Source organism: Budorcas taxicolor, chromosome 19 (assembly GCF_023091745.1).
Source record: "Budorcas taxicolor isolate Tak-1 chromosome 19, Takin1.1, whole genome shotgun sequence".
NCBI lineage: Eukaryota > Metazoa > Chordata > Mammalia > Artiodactyla > Bovidae > Budorcas > Budorcas taxicolor.
The window spans coordinates 51,205,760-51,217,845 of NC_068928.1; the positions used below are offsets into that span (position 1 = coordinate 51,205,760).

The window sequence follows — 12,086 nt, forward strand, 5'->3', positions numbered from 1 at the left end:
TATCTTCTTTGTTAAGCATCTATTCAATCATTTGCCCACTTTAAGTTGTCTTCTCATGGTTGAGTTTTTACAGTTCTTTATATATTCCAGATACAGGTCTCTCTCAAATACATGTACCGTAAAACTTTTCAACTAGTTTGTGGCTTGTCTTTTTATTTTTTCAATAGTGTCTATCAAAGGGGTTTTTATTTTAATGAACCTCAATATATCAATTGTTTAATGACTTGTGCTATTTGTGGTATGTGTAAGAACTCATGAACACTTTCTCCTATGTTTTCATCTTTAATTTTTATAGTTGTCTTTTATACAGAAGATCAGAAATTAATTTTTTTGTTTAAAGTAAGAGAGAGGTTTTATTTTTGTTTTCCCTGAAAGGAAAGCCAGTTGGTCCAGTACCATTTGTTGAAAACACAGTCCCTTCTCCACTGAGCTATCTGGTTTCTCTGTCCAAAATCAATTGATCATATATGTGGGGGTCTATTTCTGAACTCCACATTCTGTTCCACTGATATACATGGCTATATTTACACCAATACCACAGTCTAGATTATTGTGGCTTTATATTAAATCTTGAAATGAACCATGTATCTCTGTTTCAAAAGTGTTTTAGCTAGACTCTTTGCATTTCTATATAAACATTAAAATCAACTTATCAACTTCCCCAAAAAAGTGATTTTTGACTGGGATATTGCACTGTATCTATAGATCAACTGGATCTATAGAATTAACATTTGGATAGAATTAACATTCCAGTGGTCATGTATGGATGTGAGAGTTGGACCGTGAAGAAGACTGAGTGTCGAAGAATTGATGCTTTTGAACCGTGGTGTTGGAGAAGACTCTTGAGAGTCCCTTGGACTGCAAGGAAATCCAACCAGTCTATTCTGAAGGAGATCAGCCCTGGGATTTCTTTGGAGGGAATGATGCTGAAGCTGAAACTCCAGTACTTTGGCCACCTCATGTGAAGAGTTGACTCATTGGAAAAGACTCTGATGCTGGGAGGGATTGGGGGCAGGAGGAGAAGGGGACGACTGAGGATGAGATGGCTCGATGGCATCACGGACTTGATGGACGTGAGTCTGAGTGAACTCTGGGAGTTGGTGATGGACAGGGAGGCCTGGCGTGCTGCGATTCATGGGGTCGCAAAGAGTCGGACATGACTGAGCGACTGAACTGAACTGAACATTTTAAAATATTAAGTCTTCTACACCATAAGCATAGTATAATTCTCCATTTACTTAGGTCTTTCTCTGTAATGTTTTATAGTTTTTGTGCATAGGTCTAGCATATATGTTGTTACATTCATCCCCAAATATTCTAGAATTTCGATGTCATAGCTAATAGCATTTTTAAAAAATTTCAATTTCCAACTATTAGTTACTACTTTACAGAAATGCAGCTGATTTGAGGGTATTGATCTGATATCTTGGAACCTTGATAAAATGCATTATTAGTTCCAGTGACTTTTTTTGAAGACCTCGTGATTTTCTTTTTTCTTTCTTCATTCATTCCTTTGGCTGCACTGGGTCTCAGATATGGCACACAGGATCTTCTATCTTTGGTTGTGGCATTCACACTCTTAGCTGCAGCATGTGTCCTTAACCAGGGATTGAACCCAGGTCCCCTGTGCTGGGAGCACAGAGTCTTACCCACTGGACTACCAGGGAAGTCCCTCATGATTTTCTATGTAGATAATCATGCTGTCTGTGGAGAGATCTTTTTCCTTCTTTGCCAGGCTGCATGCCATTTTATTCTTTTCTAGCTTACTGCACTGACTATGACTTCCAATACAATGTTGAAAGAAATGGTGAGAGTGAACATTTTTGCCTTGTTTTCAGTCTTCTGGGGAAAGTGTTTAGTCTTTCGCCATTTCAACTATAATGTTAACTGTAAGTTTTTCTTAGATGCCTTTTAAGAGCTTGAGAATGTTCTCTTCTATTTGCAGTTTGCTGAATCAGTTTGTCATGAAGCCAGTGCCAAATTCTGTCAAATACTTTTTATGCATATATTGAAATAACCAAATAGGTTTTTCCCTTTATTCTGCTAATGTAATGGATTATGTTGATTGATTTTCACATTAAGCCTTGCATTCCTGAGATAAGCCTTACTTGATCATAATACTTCATCCTCTCTCTATACTGTCGGGCTTCATTTGCTAATATTTTGTTAAGAACTCTTCAGGCTACTGGGACTAACCTGGTGGTCCACAGTTAAAGCTCCAAACTTCCACTGCAGGGGGCACAGGTTGGATCCCTGATCAGAGAACTAAGAATCTCCATCCTATGAGGCACAGTCAAAAATTTTTTTTAAATATTAAAAAAATGTTTTTTATACTTGGGTTCATGAGGGATCTTGTCCTGCAGATTCTCTTTTTCCTCCTCTTGTCGAGTCTTTGGCTTTGATTTTCAGGATAAAGTTGGCCTCTTAGAATGGGACAGGAAATGTTCCCCCTTCCTCTTATTTTCTGAAAGAGTTTGTATAAAGATTGGTATCATTTCTTTCTTAAATGTTCCCTAGAATTCATCAGCAAAGATATCTGGACTTGGAATTTTTCTTTGTGAGGGAAAAACTAGGGAGTTCAATTTCTTTATGAGATATAAACTAGCCAGATTTTCTTTCTCTTCTGTGTCGGTTTTGTTAATCTGTGTCTTTCACGAAATTCATCCATTTCACCTAACACATAGAATTTATTAGCACAAAACTCTTCATATTTAAAGGATTCTGTTCAGTTCAGTTCAGTCGCTCAGTCGTGTCCAACTCTTTGCGACCCCATGAATCGCAGCATGCCAGGCCTCCCTGTCCATCACCATCTCCCGGAGTTCACTCAAACTCACGTCCATTGAGTTGGTGATGCCATCCAGCCATCTCATCCTCCGTCATCCCCTTTTCCTCCTGCCCCCAATTCCTCCCAGCATCAGAGGCTTTACCAATGAATCAGCTCTTCGAATGAGGTGGCCAAAGTACTGGAGTTTTAGCTTTAGCATCATTCCTTCCAAAGAACATCCAGGACTGATCTCCTTTAGAATGGACTGATTGGATCTCCTTGCAGTCCAAGACATTACTTTTCGATTCTGTTACTATCCTTTTAATGCCTGCTGGATCTGTAGTGATGCTCTTTGATTTCTGAAACAGGCGATTTATAGCTTTTGTTTTTCCTGACCATTCCAGCTATAGTTTAACATTTTTGTTGAACTTTTCAAAAACTCTCATCTATTTTCATGGGTTTTGCACGTTTCTCTGGTGTATCTTCTATTTTGTTTATTTTTACTGTTTTCTTATTTCCTTTCTTCTACTTACTTAGGGTTTGATGCGATTCTCTTTTTCTGGTCTTACAGAGAAAGCTTAGACTGTAAATTTTAGACTTTTCCAATTAAAATCTGTTAACATCATTATGATTTTGAGATTATTTTTGGTGCATGTAAACCTAGTTCAGTAATTTTACCTATTGCAAACATGGTATTTTGCTCATGATCCATAAACACTGAGTCAGTTATTTCACAAACAGTGCAATGAGAAAGGTTATAGCACACATCTTGATGTGGGGTTTTCTAACGGTTTCTATATACTGCTAAGAAAAAGTGCTGCCAACCAAACCAGGCATGTTATTTATCAAAAGATGGTACTATATCTCAGCTATGTTCAGATATGAAAATGTACATCCTAGAACTGATGAAATATGACCCACTCTGCTGCTGCTGCTGCTAAGTCGCTTCAGTTGTGTCCGACTCTGTGCGACCCCATGGACTGCAGCCCACCAGGCTCCTCCATCCATGGGATTTTCCAGGCAAGAGTACTGGAGTGGGGTGCCATTGCCTTCTCCATGACCCGCTCTGCACATGGATAATTATAAACATTGTATCTTGTCTTACTGATGACCAGGACTTCTGATACTGAAAAACCACCAGAGAGAACCCTTGCCTTATTCCCAGTGTCAAAGAGAGTGCATCTCTAGTTTCTCCACTAAGCATATTTGCTGGAGAACCCTGTACAACCTTTACCAAGTAAATGCCCATGACTCAACTTAAACATGCTGGATTAAACATGCACACGGATCTCAAGAAAAAGAGTAAGACAAGGACAAAGAGAGAAGGTTATGAGAAGCCAGTCATCATACAGATCATCTGGAGTGTCAGTGCTGGGGTCAGGACAGGGCTTGAATCCTGGCTCTATCAGTTACGACCATGCAGCCTTAGCTCCCTCCTCTTGAGAGCAGAGCTGAAGGTAGGCCATGCCACACAGGCTTGCTGCACGGGCTGAATAAGTTGATTCATGTAATGGTACAGCATAATGTTCAACAACTGTGAACTACTTTTATTACCATAATTTAAAATTTTAACCAAGAGTTGGGCAATTTGTAGCGACTAAGCAGAGAGAGACTGGAAGCCCTAAACCTCCAAGGGGAAAACCCAAAAAGAAGCACCGTCATAATGGGGAATCTCCGAAAGAATGAAAACTGAGGTACCAGACTCACTTGAAGGAGGAGCTAAGGATGAGAGTGCTGGTCCAAAATTTGTATGAAGAGCCGTAGAGCCCTAGGACTGCTCCTCCTGACTGGGAAAATTCTAGAGAAACTACCCGGAGGGGCTCTGGAAGTGGAGACACCATGAACAGCTCAGGGCTGCCTTCATCTTTAGGGCCGCCTTCCTTCCTGTTCCTGTTTGTTTACTGCATTTCCCTCGGGGTCTTTACAGTGAACATCTGATTTTCCTTTTATTTTTTTATCTTCGTTTTCTAACTAAATGTATTCAGTCCTAGCTTGCTTTAACTACATCTCACAGACATGAAAAGTTGTGCTCGTACTGTCATTCAGCTTTGAATATTTCATAATTTTTCAAAAAGTATTTCCTCTTTAAGGATTTTTTTTTAAGAATAAGATTTTTAGTTCTCAGACATTTTAAAGGGGCTTCCCTGGTGACTCAGAAGGTAAAGAATCTGCCTGTGATGCAGGGAGACCAGGTCTGATCCCTGGGTTGGGAAGATTCCCTCGGAGAAGTGACTGGCTACCCACTCCAATATTCTTGCCTGGAGAATTCCATGGACAGAGGAGCCTGGTGGGCTACAGGCACTATGGTCACAGAGTCAGACACGACTGAGTGACTAACACTTTCTCTTTCTTTTCATTATCACGCTCCAACTCTCTTGTATGGTGGTCTGAGAACAGATTTTACATGGCATCAGTTCTTTGGGATCATTACAGCTTTCTTTGGAGTCTGGTACACAGTTTTTGTTTGTGAATGGTCCACCTATGCTCAAAAATAATGTGCATTCTCTGCTTGTTGGGTATATGGTCCTATATGCCTCTATTAGACTTAATTAATCCTGCTATTTAAAAAATCTAAACTATTTTTCTTACTTTGTATGTACTTAGTCTCAGCACCTACGTCCCTGGTTTATTCACTTCTGCCCACAGTCTTTTTGGTTCCCATCTTACATGTTTCAAGGCCATATTGTTTGATGCATATAAAGCCACGATCAGAGTATCTTCTTGATTGTCTACTCTTTTTACCACAATAAAACATTTTTCTTTGTCCTTCTAATACTTTTTTAATCTCAGATTCTTCTTTGATGCAGATTAAAATTGTTCCTCCAGCTTTTTTGTTTGTTTGTTTCTATTTCTCCTCTTTCACCCTTTGATTTTCAACCTCTCAAATATTTTGTTTTAAACACAAATCCTGTGATACATGCTGTATCATGATAATTTTTATGCAACATGAAAATCACTGTCCTTTGAGAGGTGAATTCAACTCACTAACTAATCATTTTCACTTCAAAATTTATTCCAGACATCTTATTTCACATTTTCTATTTACCCTGCTTTTTTTTTCTACCTTCTTTTGGAGAGAAGAAATTCTCTCTCCTCATGCGAACATGATACATTCTATTTCCATTCTTTTGGTGGTCATCACTAACACAGTGAGACCTAAACCTATACTTAATTTTCATGATCAGTATCTCAGATATTCAAACTTTGCTTCTGCCTTTCTGGTCATTTATTCTTTCCACCTCTATCTCTTTGGTGGGAACTCCTCACCAGTCTTCTAGTTCTCTAATCTGTCCTTTAGTAATATTCATAAGGCCACCTTTCAATTCACCCCCTAAATTCTTTACTTCATCAGTTATGTTTTTAATTACCCATATCTCCAACTAATCTTTCATACTTCTTCTTCCTGGTTCCAATATTCTCCCTTATCACTTCAGGTATGCTTATTCCCACTCTGAATTACTCTTCTATGGTATAGCGCTCTTGATTTTTATAGGCGTATATTTTCCTTCAAAGGAGAGGTAGTAACCTTGTTTATTTCCTTCCCTCTCAGCTCCAGACATGGCAGGCAAGTTGCACCATCCACTGCAATGAGGGAAACGATCACATGCACACCCGAGGACCCGCCCTCTGCCTCACCTGCACCTTCTGGTCTTCACCTGCTCCACTCCCCACCCTCAACAGTATCAGCCATCAAGGGCTCCACACTGTTTCTGACTCGTTGAGTGGACTCGCTGGAGGACCCATCAATCTTACTCTTCTCTGGCAGCCCGAGGACTGAGCTTAGGGGAGGGAGTGAGCAGCCTGTGCCATCCTGTCTGGTCCAATTTGTTTCTCAGCAGCATAAATCAGGTTTCGGCATGTCAACTTTTTTCAAAAGGAGCTCTATTACAATACATTATGATATTCATCTTAATTGAGTGTATGTCAGAGACAGGAACAATGAGAGTACATCGTCTAGTTGGGGGAGAAAAAATATTTTCCTCAGAGTGGGCGCATGACAAATTACATAACCTAAAGACTGGAAATTACCCTGAAGCTCCCCTGGGCTTTACACAGCAGGGCCAAATTACAGTTATGGCCACAATGTCAGGGCCTCTGGATTAAAAAAAAAAAAAAGTTTAACTAAATCCCAAATTAAGTTTATTACAAGGTCTACAACCCAAAGCATGACATTACTACAAAGTAAATTGGTAAGACAATTTCATTCATGAATGCATCTAGATCAACTGCCCTGAAACATAAGAAATAAGGCAGTCATTTTAATTCAGTTTTTATAAGCTGAAAAAGATGACAAAACAGAAAGCACCAATTCAATAGGTAGGCAGAAAGTTTGCTCTCCAGCAGAGAAGTTGTATTTGAGAAAATTGTACAGAGAATATAGAGAAGGCAATGGCACCCCACTCCAGTACTCTTGCCTGGAAAATCCCATGGATGGAAGAGCCTGGTGGGCTGCAGTCCATGGCGTCGCTAGGAGTTGGACACGACTGAGTGACTTCATTTTCACTTTTCACTTTCATGCACTGGAGAAGGAAATGGCAACCCACTCCAGTGTTCTTGCCTGAAGAATCTCAGGGACAGCGGAGCCTGGTGGGCTGCCGTCTATGGGGTCGCACAGAGTCAGACACGACTGAAGCAACTTAGCAGCAGCAGCAGCAGTACAGAGAATAAATGGTGAATCCCAGTATCAAACACCAGAAAGAATTAATGTTTCTGAAAGCAATTCTGACTGATTCTTGGTTGAGTCTTCAGGACAAAATACAAAGCAAATGCCACAAGTATCACAAAATACAAAGCAAGAGCCTGCAGTGAGACAAGCAGGACACAGCAAAGGGCCAGGCTGGATGGACGATGCAGGACCTCAAGAGCAGCTGCGGGGCAGGGTGTCTGTGCAGCTGCCTCTCTCATTGGGCAAAGATGAAGACCAGACTTCCTATGCTGACAAATACACATTAATACTATGCAATTAACATTTAAACTCCTTGAGATTACTCAATTTAATTGAAAGGAAGGAAACACATTTCTTGACCTCTATTCAATCCGAGATAATGTCTGCCATTTTCATTAACAGACAATACAACTGCATGCCACACAATGCGATGGGCATCAATCTATTTAACAGCAAGTCCCACAGCAAATTAAGTACCACTGAGTTATAATTTCAGGAGCATACAAATATATCCATAAAATTTAAAATGTATTCTGCCATTCAATCTAGTAAGTAGAGAACAGCCTAAAGAAAAAAAGAAACATATCTTGGACTCATACTATATGGAAGTATATGGTAAGGAAATCATTTATGAGGAGAATAATATAATTGCTCACTTCAGAGTTACTGATATTATCAGTTTCTGATAATGAAGAAGATTAAGAAGGAAATGAAACAAAAACCAGAGAATGATGTATTCTGACAACTACTTCATCAAATAAGATTTATAAGCACATCTGGCATTAAATATACATACATGTATTATGTACATACAAAATAAGGGTATATCCTGTTTATAAGGCATATAACTTTCTCTAGCAACTATGCCTTGTATGAGTATAGTGAAAACCATCCTCTTAGTTATACAGGAATGTTCCTGAGCAAAGCTTTTTCCTAGGTTATTTATTGCTCAGGTTCCTTGACAAATAGGTAAGTGCAGCAATCATTTTTAGGTAAAATCCTGGTTCCATTTTCTTTTTTTAAATTTATTCATTTGGTTGTGCCAGGTCTTAATTGCAGTACATAGGATCTTTGATCTTTGTTGCCATATGTGGGATCCTTTATTTATTACATGCCAGCTCTTAGTTGCTGCAGGCAGTATCTAGCTCTGACCAGGGACTGAACATGGGCCCCTGCAAAGTTTTAGTCCCAGGACTACTAGGGAAGTCCCTTGTTTCCATTAAAAGCAAGGGTTGGCAAACTATGATTCCCAGGCCAAATCTGGCCCATTACTTGCTTTTGTAAGTAAAGTTTTATTGGAATACTGTCATGTCATGCTCATTTGTTTATATACTGTCTGTGATTCTTTCATGCTATGTTAATAGAGCTGGGACCCTTGAGCTCACAAAGCCTAAAATATTTAAAATCTGGCCCTTCATAGAAAAAGTCCATGGACCGCTGTTCTAGAGCTAGTTTCAGCTATCCTACTTTTATATACCTGAATCCTAAGTAAATAGGATTACTAAAGCCCTATACTTGGTTAAATAAAACAGAACATCAATGCAGTGAAATGTTATGCAATCACTACAAATGACATTTACCAAGAGTTTATAGTGGTCAAGGATAAATAAGTTTGTTATGCTAAGGTTTAAGTACCTGAAATTGAAAATTCAGTCTAATTGCATCAATGAAAAACATACAAACACAGGAAAAAAAGACTTTTTAACCAAAAAGTTAACACTAACTGTGGTAATGATGGTAAAATCTTTACATTTTCCTTCTTTTTCACTTTTTAGTAAATTTTCTACAAAGAATGTATATCCCACTTTTCATTGGAAAATATTAAACTGACTTTTAAGAAATCCTTGACCCTAAAAATATAAGTAAGTATTATCTGACAAACTGTCTCCTTTCTCCATGTGGAAAAAAAAAGGCTGGTATTTTTCTTTAACTCAGCTGTTACAAAGAAGTACACGTTTCCCTTGACAATTCTTCCAATGAATATGGTTTATTGCTATTCACAGGCTAAGAACACTCAGTGAAATGCTATGTTCAATCTAATTTCTATTCCTCAATATGCAGAAGGTGGTTAATTGTAAAAGATCTTCCCACCTGGGACTCTGCTTAATCATTCCAGGCAGTGCTTATCTGATGACCAACACCCACAGTCGTGATGTATTGATCTCAAAGTCCATTCTATGGTAACCATATTAGTTTCATTCGCTTTTCACTGCGCTTCCTACTGAATACTTACTTTTAAAAATTTAAATATATATTAACTCCAAAAGAGGATTTCAGGTAAGTACCGAGACAATGCCTCACATCACGGTGGAGTGAAAGCCTGCTGCCTGACTCTAGGGTAAGAACCCACAGCTGCCAGTGAAGGGACGTCTGGCCCTCCTGACTGGTGGAGGACCACAGGGCTGCAGCCTGGGTGGAGGGGGCATCGGGGAGAAATGAATCAACTCGTGCTGGCAGCAGAGTGGGGAGTGGCGAGAGCGGAAGGCCCGTCTATGCTCTTCCTGCTGCTTCCCTCACCCATCCCTGCCCTTCTACTCACAGCCCCCTCTGACACAGCACCCAGCCCAGGTTCCGGAGCAGAGGTGGTGTGCACCGTCAGCTTTGGAGCAGTAATGACAGGAAATCCCCAGGCATCCCTCCCTATCCTTACACGGATTATCTTAAACAGTATTTGTAAGTCATTTCCCCACGTTAACGCCTCCCCCTGCCAGACCTAGAAGAGCCAAGGTCCTTAGCCCAACATCAAGGCAGTCGACCCTCTGATGTCAGCCCACCCTCTGACCTCATGTCATCCCTCTGGACGCCGTCCTCTACTGACCCACGTTTGTGCATGAGGAGTCACCTGCCTGTGTGTTCTCTGTTCCCCTTCAAGTCCCACTATCTGCCCAGACCCAGACTCAGTTTCCCTCTCTTCCAAGAAGTCCTCCCTTACCCCCTTGGCCCCTCTGTCCTCTGGAAACACAAACAGCCCTTATTGCCATACCCTTGCTCGTGGATGGCCTGAAATGTTCAGATTTCCTTGTCTGGCAGGAAGCACTCATTTAAATAATGAATTTTCAGGCCACATCTTGTCTCTTCAATGAGACCATAAATTTTTGAGGGCAATGGTTCTTTGCACTGCCTATAGTGCTTAACATGGGTTTTAAGCACACTGGTGGTATTTAGTAAATTATTTCTTGGACAATGAATAAAATGAACGGCTTCCTGAGCTATCTGGACCATAGATCTTCCTGAGGTCATGTTAAATGGCACCATAAACCTTTTCTGACAGTGATCACAGAGTATAGAGAATTAAATAGAAAAATTCACAAATGAAAGAATGAAAAGACCTACAGTCAAGGGCAGGAGCATGGCCACGGAGCAAAGGAGTGATGCTCTGAGGCAGTGTGGGAATGGCTGCCTCAGCCTCACGGGAGGGCAGGTCCCTGCTTCCTCCTTTCCTGTCAGCTCAAGCCTTGGGATGAACTGGGGAAGCCTCGGGATGGAGCCAGTGTCAGCAATGGCTTCAGGTATTTCCAGCTCTGCCTCATTCGCCTTCTCTCTCCGCAGGGGAGCTTCTACCTCCATGTCTCCTGCTTTTCCACCTCTCTCCCTCTGCTGCCTGCCCCGGAGCCCAGCTCCTTGCTGTAATCTCCCAACATGCTAACAGGCAATAGCCACCCCCTCCTAGCAGGAATCCCATCCACTGTGTCCTTCGTTTCAAACACCATAGTTCTCCCACCTGTGTCTCTATGGGATTCTTTTCAACATCAACATCCCTGGTTCATAGTCTCACTGTGTTATCCGCGTCTTCCTCCCTTCACCTCCCGTCACACTTGATGACTGTTCTAGATGACAACAGTCCTGCCTCACAAGAAGGCTAGCTCAGCTCTCTTTCTTCCACGGGTGAGGTCCCTCGGGGTACACTTTGGCTACATGCATTCTGCTTTTTGCGGTGCAGTGGAGGAGCGGCCGAAGTCAGGCCCTGTCTGAGTGGGCTGAGCTGTGGAGTGGGCTCGGCAGCCGGGGCCAATGCCCATCACCCCCCTCCTTCTCCTCTAGCTCCTTAGGAATCAGCTGAGCTAGAAAAGGCTTCTCCCTGGAGAGACCCACAGCCGGGACTTGAGAGGGATGGGGTGGAGTGGGAGGCAGATGCCCTCTTCCAGGTGCTGTGTGTCAACCCGACGCTGCAACAGAGGCAAAGCTGCAAGTCCAAGTTCTCCTCGAACCAGCCACCGGAGGCAACTTCATGTCCCACCCCGCCCCGGGCTAGTCACTCAAGGGGCCTCCCAAAGGGTTGAGCACCATGTTGCTGCCCCTAGAGTCCTCTCCTGTCTCAGTACTTTCTCTAGGGCTGTGGGGAAGGGACCAGGATCCCGTGTGTCTGGTGAGGTTAGGACAGGAAGTTGGCAGGAAGTTGAGGAAGAAGCCCCCACAGAGTCCGGTGAACCCACACGGCTGCATTGTCCTGCCTATGGCTCACCAAGGGCTACTTACCTTTGTGTATATGGTTTCCAGCAAAACATAAAATGGAAAAGCAGATATTAAATGGGAGCAAGACGGTCTAAGGGAGAAAGTTGGACTTGGAGGCAGGAAGCACACACATTCCACTGAGAGTCCTGCCAGGGACAGAGGGCCTTACATGCAGCTTCTACCATCCTGGGATAGCCCACGTAC

The 12,086-nt window shown here is 41.8% G+C and overlaps 1 protein-coding gene across 3 annotated transcripts in view; it reads right to left on the reverse strand.

The window, feature by feature from the left end:
• RPTOR (regulatory associated protein of MTOR complex 1) overlaps positions 1-12,086 on the reverse strand; it is a 327,706-nt gene that overhangs the window by 146,944 nt on the left and 168,676 nt on the right. The window lies entirely within an intron of this gene.